Raw genomic sequence first — 12,086 nt, 5'->3', positions numbered from 1 at the left:
GCAGCTGCATCCTCTAGCAGCATACAGTATTTGCCATTGATATGATACTTGAGAAAAAATGCCCTACAACACACTGCAGACAGATTTTTAGAAGGATTCTGCTCCAGGTAAATTGAGGAAAACTGAATTGGCTCCAGGTAGTTCAAGGTAACTAGCTCACAGTGCTGTACCCAAGTTAAAAGAATATAGGTTCAGGATTTTTCATAACTTTTACAAAAACTGCAGACATGACAAAGGCAAGTCACATGAATACCACCATGCCCAATAACTGCTTATTGATAATGGCATGTTCAGTTTTTCTCAGCAAGACTTGCCATATAAATACACACGTAACAAGCAGGCAGCCTGACTGACTGCATGGCTGCAACTGAAAACAGTGTGCCTTAAAGTTGCAGCTCAGACTAACAAACCCATGGTTTGCTTTAAAGAGCAAGATGCCAAACTCTGATTTTCTATTGTAAGAATAGAGAGTTCACATAACTGACATAGAGACAGCTGTACTTTCTGAGCTAAGAATACCCACAAAAGATCTGTATTTATTTGACTTCAAATATATTTGAGACATACTGTTAAAAATGTGAACGGAATATAGACATTGGGAAGAATGCAGTTCAACTAGTCCACAAAAGAATAAGTGCAAAGATCTGAACTTGGTGCAAATGAGAAAGTATTATCTTAGAATCATAATTCTGCAATTTCTCTTGCATCCCTCAATCAGAATCAAGGTGTAAGATTCAATGCCCTTTTTAAAACTTCTGTTACTTATAAATCACAATATGTTCATTAGCTGAAGATAAATGTGGCAACAATTGAACCAATTTCTGATCACTCAACTTATCAAATTTGTAAAGCCAGATTTGCAAATCGTGTTTTCTCAACTTTGAAAAAGATATGGAAATTCCAAAACAGTGTCCAAATGACACAATCACTTATACCAATCTCTTCTAATTTTAAATATTGATTCAAGTCCAGACTAGAAAAGGTTCTTCAATGAGAGAGTGGTCAGTCACTGGAACAGGTTCCCCAGGGAAGTGGTCACTGCACCAACCTTATCAGAGTTCAAGGAGCTCTTAGTCATATGGTTTAGTTTTAGGTAGTCCTGCAAGGAGCAGGGAGTTGGACTTGGTGATCCTTATGGGTCCCTTCCAAACTTGAGATATTCTATGATTCTAAGTTCTACAGTTACATTTTAAAGAAAAGATGTAGAAACTCCAGCCAGAAGTCCCGTTTTCAAACAACTTTGGCAATTAAGATGCAGGTAGGTTCCATTAAAAAGTACTAAGAAGTGACACCACTACTTTGTCTCATGAGTAATAAAACCAATGAAGGTAGTTTTTTGATAAATTTGTATCCTGTGTTCCCTACATCTTTCCACCATGAGGCCATCAAAATATTCTCCCGGTCTTTCTCTTTGTCTCCTGCACTTCCTTCCAATACCCTCAGCTCCCTTCTAGAACTCAAATGCCTCCCCCCACCCTGTAATATTTCTAGTTCATTTGTACATTGTTCTAGATGCTACCTTTGCCCTCTGCTTGCCCTTTTCCAGCTTGTTGACTGGATTGCAGGAGGATAATAGGTTGAGTCACTGGTGAGGATGCAGCAACTCCTGCCAAATAGAGTAGAAGGCTCCGGAGTTCTCCTTCCCTTGCTGTTAATGGAGACAATAATAGTGTCTATCCTTAGTATACTCATAGTAACTTTGAGACTTCTAACCTTCTGCCACCTTCATTTGAAACTGGACAATGAAAAAAAAAAAAATCAGATGTGGACCAACCCTTCATAAAACATTATTTTCTTAGAAAATATGCTAAGAAAATATTAATACAAATCCCATAAAAAATTAAAACATGAGCAAAGTAGCAATTAAAATAGCTTTAGGGATGATTCACTTAGATATTTTAATTAGAGTATTAGATTGCTTGCACTCAGTACAAATAAATAATTTTCCACTTCAGAAAAAAAAGCTTATCATTTAGAAAGAGGTTAAATGAGTTATGAGATGAATAAGTTATTTAGAGTTAAAACTTTAAGAACCTAACTAAAAAATTCTGACATTTGCAAATGTTGTGGTGCTAGCATTTCTTGGCATTTTAAAATGACTGTGTTGCGAGCTGTATTTTTGTTTATATTCAACACTTTTGGCCCTACAGAAGGATGATTTTCCAATTTAATTAAATACTGCTTGAATAAAAAACTGTCTGTGGTTAACTGAGTGTCTGGTCTTCATGAATAGATGTCTTTGTTTTATTGCTTAGAAAGCAAACAGAAATGCAACATGATAACAAACATGAAACTTTTGAGATAGCTGTTTTGCAAAGTTTTCAGACATTGCAAACAGAAATTGAGAGTTAGGGTACCACAACCTCATTAATTAAATTAAACCTTCCTTAAAGGATGCATGTAGTAAAAATAGAGATGTTTTTAAATTCTAAGTGCTTAAATATACAGGGTGAATTGTTGCTATATACAAATAGACATTATTCCTTCAGCCAGAGGTCAAGCCTCAAAACCCCCCACAGAAGTAGATCTTAAGAAACAGGAAATTAATAATATGCTACTTTAAGAAAAACAGGGAAAGAATCTGAAATATCTATGCTCTTTCACTTTCTGCCAGGGAGGCATGATTAAGCAGTGATTAAATTCAGAAAAAAAGAATTTTTATTCACACAGTATTCAACAAACTCATTATTAATCTAAAATGGTCTAAACTTTCTCAAGACCTGTCTAAACTGCAGAAGTGTTGTGCTGTGCAATATACCCTAACCCTGGTCCCTTAGTTCCTCCAGACTGGACACCAGATCAGAGCGCCATACAGCTGCTTTCTGGCCTTGTGCCCAATTCTTATTCCACCCATCAAAACCAGGTGGCAGAGAGGGTTGAGTGTCGCTGGATTTCATGTCAATGTAAGGCTGAGAAATAGCTGGGGATTCTGGGTCCTGAATTTCAGATTGACTCAGTGGTCTACTGGCCAATGAGACTGCAATTTATTGCTATATGACAGACAGATCCTGTGTAACTACAGCTTGTGTTAACAAATTTAAGATAACTTTAACCAGTTAGCCTGTGTTTATCCAGCAGTGTAGCCTGCTAATTTTCTAGGTTACTAATTCATTAATTCAATAATTTAGTGTTAGAGTAACCACAGGTCACCAATAACAGGCTGCTGCTGTAGTACCCAAGCTGGCTCATTGAAAGCTAACACTGACCTTCTTATGCAAGTTGCACCTGTATCTGTCTGCAGTGGGTGTTTAAAAAAATTTCAGGAAGGCATGCTTGATCCTGACAGCAAAAAAGTAAAATGACTAGGCTATGATGAAAAGCTGAATCATTTCATCTGAAAGAGAGGAAAAGTTAAGACTTACACAAGGCCACTGATGTCCAAAAATAGGACAGGAGAGGAAACATGGCTTGTACTTTTATACCTTGTGATCTCTTCCTGAAAAAGTCGTATTAGGAAACGTTCTTTAAGTCCTCTGAGTTTAGTCTTATCTGCATAGGTAAGGGGATAAATTAAAGTCATATTCTGCTTACTTGGTATCCATCCTACCTATTTTGCTATGTGAATATGCATTATGGCATGTGCACTGTGATATTATTCTGGGGGCCTGCACAGTTCAATGTAACTTCTATTTTTGTCTGTCTACTTATTCATTTTCCATTTACCTCTGGAGTATGAGGGACCATACAGCAGTTTAAGTCCCTGTTTTCACATGACTTTCTTAATTTCTGTACAGCTATTTCATTCAAGCAATGCAAAAAGAGACTCTCTGGGACAGCTGTGTCCAACATGTTGTGTTCCAGCATGTTGTGAGCTGGCTGGAGACTTGCACAACCGTCCAGTGGTCCTCTGGGGTGACCACAGCAAAGAAGATAGTTCTGCATGGCGCACACTAACAGATGATTACTTTTTGTAAGTTTAAGGAGGAAAGGATCAAGCAGGGAGTAATTCCATGCCAGAAAAAGAAAAATCTACTGGCACATTCACAATGAACAGCTTTTGAGGCAGAACAGTTTGTCTCAGATTTTAGATTGGGGCAAAAAGGGCTGTACTGTAGGAAATTCCTGCAGCAGAGGTAGTGAACTGGTAACCTAGATATGGAGCAGACCTCAAAAACAATCAAATGGACAGAGACCATGGATTTATTAAAGGACAGGCTCACATAGAAACAGAACTGATGACAGAGCCACCACATAAAAGGTCTGTTCTTTGTTACGGATAGAATTAAAGCATCACCACAGTACAACCTATGCAGGTATTAGGGTGGGGGACAGCATAGTGTGACCCTTCCTTTGATCAGGGGCAGAAGTTGCATCACTCCCCTGTCTCCTTTTTCCCCTTGGGCCCCTAATTCTAGTGGGTATGTGCACATATGTTCCAATATAAATTCCAACTGAGGAAAATTTACCTATGCAATTAACAATTTGCTCTAGCCATGGTTTAACTGGTAACTATTAAACTTATTCAAAACTGGGATTAGAGGCTTAACAAGAACCAAATGCCTATCTTTTTAACTATACCTACTGAATTCTGTGAGTGTAATACAGGTACTAGCATTAAAGCACTGTTCCAGAGAGTGTCCATGATTAAGTCCCACTTGTATTAAGTGAAGAAATAATTTTGTGCTTGCAGTGTTTGGTCTCCTGTCACTTTTAGTTCACAGTTTCCAGCCAAAAAGATAAGAATCAGATTTATTTTTAGCTATCCTTGGCATCCTAATTCAGTATCCTTTTAATGTTCAACTGTATAATTTCCCTGTTCCTGCCTGATGAGTCTTACAAATGATTGAAACATGAGAAAATCACAGTGGTCGATGAAATTGCTGGAGAGCGCTAACTTCCTGATTCTGTTCTACAGCTTATTGGCTCTCTCCATTCGGTGGTTTGCTAATTGGTCACCAGATTATAATAGTCTTCTTCCAAATGCCAGGAAAAATTCCAATCTGGGACCTCCAACTGATTAATATATTCTCAAGGCACCGCTGTTTGAAACCATAACTGGTAAACATCCCTTTTATCTGACAGTCCCAGTCCCTCAGCGAGGGCCTCCTAATCATCACAATTTCTGTGTAAGTGCATTAATATGAAATACTATAGGCTCTGTAGACTGGCAGCATGGGATATAACTGTTTCTAAACAGAAAAGAGAGATGACATGAAAGCACAGTAAGCACATAAAATATTAATTTAAGGCTTAGTATGATACAAAGTGTTACAGCGGTGATACTTTTTTTTTTCCTTTTCTTCTCTCTGTGAGCAAAATCAGATGCATATTTGGTGAAAAGAACCCTGATCCAGCAAAGATTTTAAAACCCAAAAAAACCAAAACCAAAACAACAAAGATTGAAGGATAACCTGCTGCAAGTAAGCCTTAGACACAGGCCTAATGTGCATCTTGAGTTCTACTGAAAAAGGAGCTGGGAAGAAGGAAAACATGTTTGACAAAAATTTAGAGAACAACTGGAAAGTCAGAATACACAAGTTACAAAACCAAGTATAGTTTCTCGAGTTGCTTTTTCCCCTCATGTCCAATAACCTGCAGCCCCCACATCTTTACCAGGATGTAAGTGATGTACAGGGCAAACATATTTCACATCATCAGGTTCTTCAGCTGTCTAAGCAATTCCAGATTTTAAAGGGTAATAGCAAACCATAAACTCCTGAAATGGAAGACCACCTGGACAGATGTACTTCTTTTACATGAAGACCAGGCTGGCTCTAGAGAAAAGGAGAACAGTACGCTGGCAATGCAGATTTCCATCACAATTTAGATTATTGTTAATTTCACTGCAAATAAGATTTTTGCATATTTTTCTTATTTGCAGGTAGATTGCCAGTACTACTTCATACGGTACTTAGTCTGTAACAGAATTCTTGAACTATGTATTATTTTGGGGAAAGAAAGAAGAGACAGGGAGCCTTATTCAAAGTTTTGAACAGGGCAGACAAAGATCCTATAACCAGAACAATGTTGGATAAATTGGTATGTGGACAAAACCATCAACAGCATCACATTTCCGTGTGGTTTTCAACTACAATTCAAAGGAAGAGACAGAAAAAGTACACGCTGTCTCCTGGATTTTCAGTGCTAAGAGGCATGCTGTGAGGTGTCTGCGCTGGATCTAGTTGTGTACTGAGTTCATGGTATCATTTCTTGCTTCTGTCCCCATAGAAAAGGTACAGTGCATTCAGAAATGGTACAGCGCATTGTTCCATTGAATGCAAATAGTGCCAAGCATATTGGCAAACAAATAGATTTGGACGTATCCTACCATCAACTAATTGGATGTGCATTCTATTACCATTTTGCAATTGGTTCTTGCCATTCTGCTTTTTCTGCTGTTTTCTGCAACTGTGTTCTTACTTAAAGAATAATACATAAATTAGGACAGAGAAGATTTTAGGAAATGGACTTACATGCCAATTGTAACTAGCGTTTGAAGGGAATAAAAGCCCTTATTTTCAAAACAGGTTAAAGTCAGGTATCTGGGCAAAGAAGAAATCATTGTCCTACATTGGATTTCTTCCTGACTAGGAATTGAAATAGCTGTAATCCTTTAGTTTTGTGCTTAATCGCTCTCTGTATCAGGGCAGCCCAGCTAGTAAAGTACCGAGTGCCCTGGAAGGTGGGTAAAAATCTTGATACTTAGAAGTTACTGTAAATAGATGGACATAATTGTGTGAATGCAGTTTTACAGTGTAGCGATTTTAAAGGCCTGCATTCAGTTAATACTGCAATGAAGACATACTCTTTGGTGACAATATTTACATTCTTAATGTTTATTATATTTTGCAGCTCTGAAGGCAAAAGCATGTGAATATTTCCTACCACAGCCATTTGTGTTACTACAATGAACAGCAAAGTGGGTGTAAAACATGATTAAATCAAAACCAAAGATTCAGCCCAATGAATTAATTTCTAAGAAACGATGCACAAGGCCAAAGAGCAATGGATTAATTGTCTGTGCTTTGAATGAACATAGCTGACTGTTTACAATATTTTCACTGTTATTTGATGTCATGCATCTGATAGTAGGAGCACAGGGAATTTCATGGGCCTAGAGGTGGATAATCAGTCTTTATTCAGTTCTTTGAAAGTAACAAAGTTCATTTATGAGTGTTCTTTGTGAAGGCTGGAAAGAATTGCTGGTTCGCTAACAAGTCGAGTCAGTTCTGCTTTTTTTTAATGATTAGCTGTAACATTTTCTGCTTTTAAAAAATTCATTTTGTTGTTTTACATGGTATTCATATGGTATAGACATATCCAGATAGAATGAAAATGAATGGCTAGTTCACATGTTATGAACCAGGCTGGTAATGCCTATGACTATTGAAGCTGTCTGACATTTCACTTTGTAAGATCCAGTTACTGTTAACTTCGTAAAATTTTAATCATATGGGATGAAATATCCCATGCTGAGTAATGAAATAATTCATACTTTTTAAAGAATGTTGTTTTGGTCATATTAAAAGAATCCTGAGATACTTCTTGGAAATGCCCCTTTAGCACGGTAGCTCCTTGGATCCAGTATGTAGTCAAGACTAATTAAGCAAAAGTGGCACCGTTCTGTGCCTTAATGGTAAACAATAGTGTATGATAACTGTAGCTGCTAATGCATGTTGTCTGTGTAACTGAGCCATTGTTTACCAACTTGTTACTTCCTACAAAACAGGATGAGCTTACTCTGCTGTGAAGATGAAGTTCTTGAACTGTACCCAGACAAACCAGTTTGGCCAGTGCTTTTTTACTGGCCATTCCACCAACAGAAGTTTATTTCAGAATGCATTGTAACCAGAAAGTTTGTAAAGGAACACTGGTCCTTGCTGAGATGCTGTAGGGTAATGGCTGTTAATTTCCCAGAAAGGTGTTGGCGAGGGCGTTGTAGCGATGTCACACTGAAGGATGTGTGAAAAAAGGACATCTGGGGCACTACTGACATAACATGGCATCATCCTACTAGTCAGCTGGTGTCTGATTTTTCTGAAGGCTGTGAAAACATCTTGTATCAAGTAAAAGTACAGAGGAGGTTATGGACAAGAAAGAGGCTTTATTCTTCAAGAGAAAATTAGTCAATTGCTTCCTCTTACATTAAGCTTGAGCTTACAGTTTGTCCCTTGTTGTTTTCATTGTGACTATTGTTTGTGCAGTCCAAGCCAAGAGAAAAGGAAACTGGGTAAGCCCTGCATCTGATTTCTAATGCATTCTCATCTCATTGGTTGGCAATCCCTACCTTCAAGTAGGAAGCTGAGGTTTCATAGAAAGAGGCCTTAATATTAAAGATGTGCCTTTGCAATCCCTGTGGAAATCTTCTCAAATTTGGCCAAATTATGAGACTTTGTAAAACAGTATTTTGCACATGTTGGATAGAGACATGTATGAGTTTAATACTTAAGTCTCAAAATATTCCACGCTCACTTAGCAGATAAATCTCTCACACACATGACCAGACTGCATAGCTGCCATTCAGAGAGAAATTGTAGGCATGAGTCCAAACCACTGCTGCATCACTGCTGAAGAACTTTCCCTATAATTGCTTGTGTTGTGTTTGATGAGGAAACAGAGTAGTCACTAATTGTTCCGTGATCCTCTCTTCCCTTGCCGACCTTTAATCAGCATGAAGGAAGAAGTCATCCAATTTAAATAGAGAAAAAAAAGGCAATAGATTGGAACAAGGAGATGAGGGAGGTTGAGATGAGAAGGGCAAGCTGGCTAAAGAGCTGGAAAGCACAAAAAAAGGGGGCTAATGAAGAAATTTAAGACAAGGACCCAGGAAACTGGAGGAAGTTTAACTGAAGGGGTGTTTGGGAACCTGCTGGAAGTAATGGGAAAAGGTAGAATGACTCATTCTGGAAATGTAGGTACTTCAACACTGGAAGAAATATTATCATAGAGATATTGCCACAGCCTGTTTTAATCCTATTTCAGATCTAAGTCATGCCAGTTCATGCCCTATTTTAGACTATCTACAATACATATCTGGGTTGATGCAGCTATTTCTAGGCATAGGCAACTCTCTAATCTCATGTCAAATTAGTGTTAAAGTGGTCTGCTTTGTCTTTATATTTTTCTTCTTTTATTAGTAATCCCAATTAACTTGATAAACAAGAATTCTCTACCAATATTAAGTCTGTGCAACTGGCATATACTCCACCATTTTACAGATGAAGAAAATGAGTCAGGTGAGTCACGTAATTTGCTTTAGGAAGAGCACAGTGAATCAGTGAATGAGCCAGCCATCTAAATTCAGGAATTTCTGACCTCCTCTTTTTTCTGGAAATCCCAACTCATGCTTCCTGCTATTTTTTCTCATTACACTTCTGAGATAACAAGCCTACTTTTCTTGTTTAATGTGTGCATTGCTCTTATTAATGTTAACTGGTTATACTCAAGCAGTGATGAGCCAACAGTCCTCCTGACTTTAAAAGCAAGCCCATCTTATTAGTTACTGTTGCTTAATACTTCCTATGTGTAAGTTTGTTGTCTGTGTTGCTCAAAACCAAGCTGAGAATTGTCCTCTTTGCTTTGTTTACATACTAGAAGGGGGGAAAAAAGCACGTTATTAGTCAGAAAATTCTTTAAGTGAACAAGAGACGGACAGACTCATTGTTTGTATGCCTACACAAGTGTATCATGCTTAAAGAAAGGCAGAATGGGGGTGGGAACTGAAGGAACAAGAGACGACCATGAAAGGCGAGAGGATGAGAAGGCTGGACTTGCATATTAATGAGAATGCTCCTTTAATTGGGAATTTCCTTTCACTACTTTGTTCTTTTTTCTTTTTCCACCACCTTTTTTTTTTCCCTTCCTCTGCCTTATGTGTTATTTTTCATTTGTTCCATTCTGTGCAAGAGCAGCACGAAGTTGGCTCATATCCTGATTTCTGAGAAACTGCAGTTCAGAGAGCATGCTACCACACACTGGGAGAAGCAGTGCTGAAAGGAACTGGTACAGAAATCAGGGCAAAAGCTTCTAACATCCCTCTGCTGAAGGAAGAATTTTGAATTATTCTCAGAAAGATGACAATATCATGTTTACAGGGTTGCTGCTAGGTAACTTCTTATTCTGTACAAATGTATTGCATTCACGTCTGAAAAGTTAATGTCTTCTTGCGTAAGTGGAATATTTCAAAGCTAGGTGAAAAGGAAACAAACCAAACATACGTGGGGTGTCAGAGGCCTGGTCTAAAGTATATTATAAACAGGTAAAAATATAATTCCATAATTCGATATTTTCTCCTTCTTCTCCCCTGCTGTTGTCCCTCCTTTCTGGGTAAGCCACATCACCTAAATCTCATCACGCTCTTCCCTAGAGGGAATGAGCTCTATGGTAATCCTTGTAATAAAACAGACACCTGTTCCTAGGATTGTGTTCAAAGAGAGACAGCCAGAAACAGATACATTCTGACCCAGACCACAGTTCTTTATTTATGTTGTATGCTGATTTTACAAATGCCTTCTTTTGCTATTTAGTCTGCCTTCGCTCGTCTTATCATTAATTTTGAAAAAACGCAGTTACACACAATAAGACATATATTGAAATAAGAATGGAGAATTTCATTGAAATGAATGGATTCAAATAAACATAATCCAGGGTAGATCCATTCTTAACAACAACATGCCTTGAATTATTTCTGTAATTTTTTAAATTTTCATTTACTGTTTATGTTCTCAGGAAGGGAATTACACTCTCAAGAGTCTGAGAAATAAGGTGTTGGTTTTTTTTTTTCTTTTCTGAAATACATCTATCCCCTACTGACCTTAATTTACTCTCCAGTTAGTTAACCGTACATGGTAATCCTCTATACACACATATAGAGAGAGTCTCAGTGATTTTTTTGCATGAACATCCTCTGAATGGCTCTTCAGTGGGGGTGGGGTGGGGAGGAAACAACAAAACCCAGGAAGAATTCAGTCCCAAAATATGTGCCCATTAGAATGGAAAAAAATTGTGTAGCATACACCCACCTGGTTCTAACATAATTCCTTCTCTGTACGCTAGCAGATTGTTCCCTTGCCCTGATTATGTTGCTGACATTATGCTCGTGAGAGAAATTCCTTTCTGACTCCAGATTTGACAAATTTATAATCCTCTTGATGTAAGCAAAGCTCACTGTACTTATCTAAGATCCAATTGTCCAATCAGTTCTACATATAGACCTCCTACTGAAGTAAACAGAATTGCACGTAAGTAGCTGAAAAGATGGCTGGGATCCTGATACGGTTTCTGCTCTATAGCCATAGCTACAAGGTTAACTTTAAGCCAGCCCCGGACAAACAAAAAAACCAGTCTCACCATTTTCACCATCATCAGCAGCTTGTTTCAACAATTCTCTGTATAGGCACAAGTATTCATGCAGGAACACAATTGAACCAATGCAGTTAAAATTAGCCTGGAAACAAAGGGTAAATATATAATCTTCTTTTAAACATTTAACTATTATTTTCATGCATCTAAACTTTCTCAGCAGAAAACCTTCAAAATTTCGGTACAGCATTCTGATGCCTGACCTATCACAATGAACTATCACTAAAAGACTAACCACAACAAGGGAGACGTGTAACATATCAACATTGCACGTTACCCCAGTAGTAGTTTACACTGGAAATGTTTTTTTCGGTAATCTTTTATGATGGAGGCTGGGACACAGAAAATGTTGTGATTTAGAAACGCAGCTGCGGTGCCTCATGAGAGCTGTAGTTCAGGAACTTCATGGTCCTATTGTTTTCTGTTCACCAGGCTCTCTAGTCAGACAAAAAAGTATTATACATTGTGGTACCTCCTCTTTGAGTCTAGCTCTATATTTCTGTTCCTGTCCAACTCCTAAGCTGAACTAACCATAACTAGGGATTCAATTTTCTGTCTAGTTGAAATCTCAGTGATCCAATTGCTTAAGATCCGTGATTACTGCTAGTTCCCTTCACTCTCATAATACCTTAATCCTTATGGATTCTTTGTCATTTAGGGAGGCAGTTCTGCCTCAAAGTTTAATGAATGTCCCCCATTACCTTTCAGTTACTATGCCTTTGAACTCCAGTCCCATGTGAAGATAAGCCAGACAGGCCCACACTCATACTGGAGTTTTTTATATG

The sequence above is a fragment of the Strix uralensis genome, chromosome 5 (assembly GCF_047716275.1).
Source record: "Strix uralensis isolate ZFMK-TIS-50842 chromosome 5, bStrUra1, whole genome shotgun sequence".
Classification (NCBI taxonomy): Eukaryota; Metazoa; Chordata; class Aves; order Strigiformes; family Strigidae; genus Strix; species Strix uralensis.
This window is presented reverse-complemented; position numbering follows the sequence as displayed.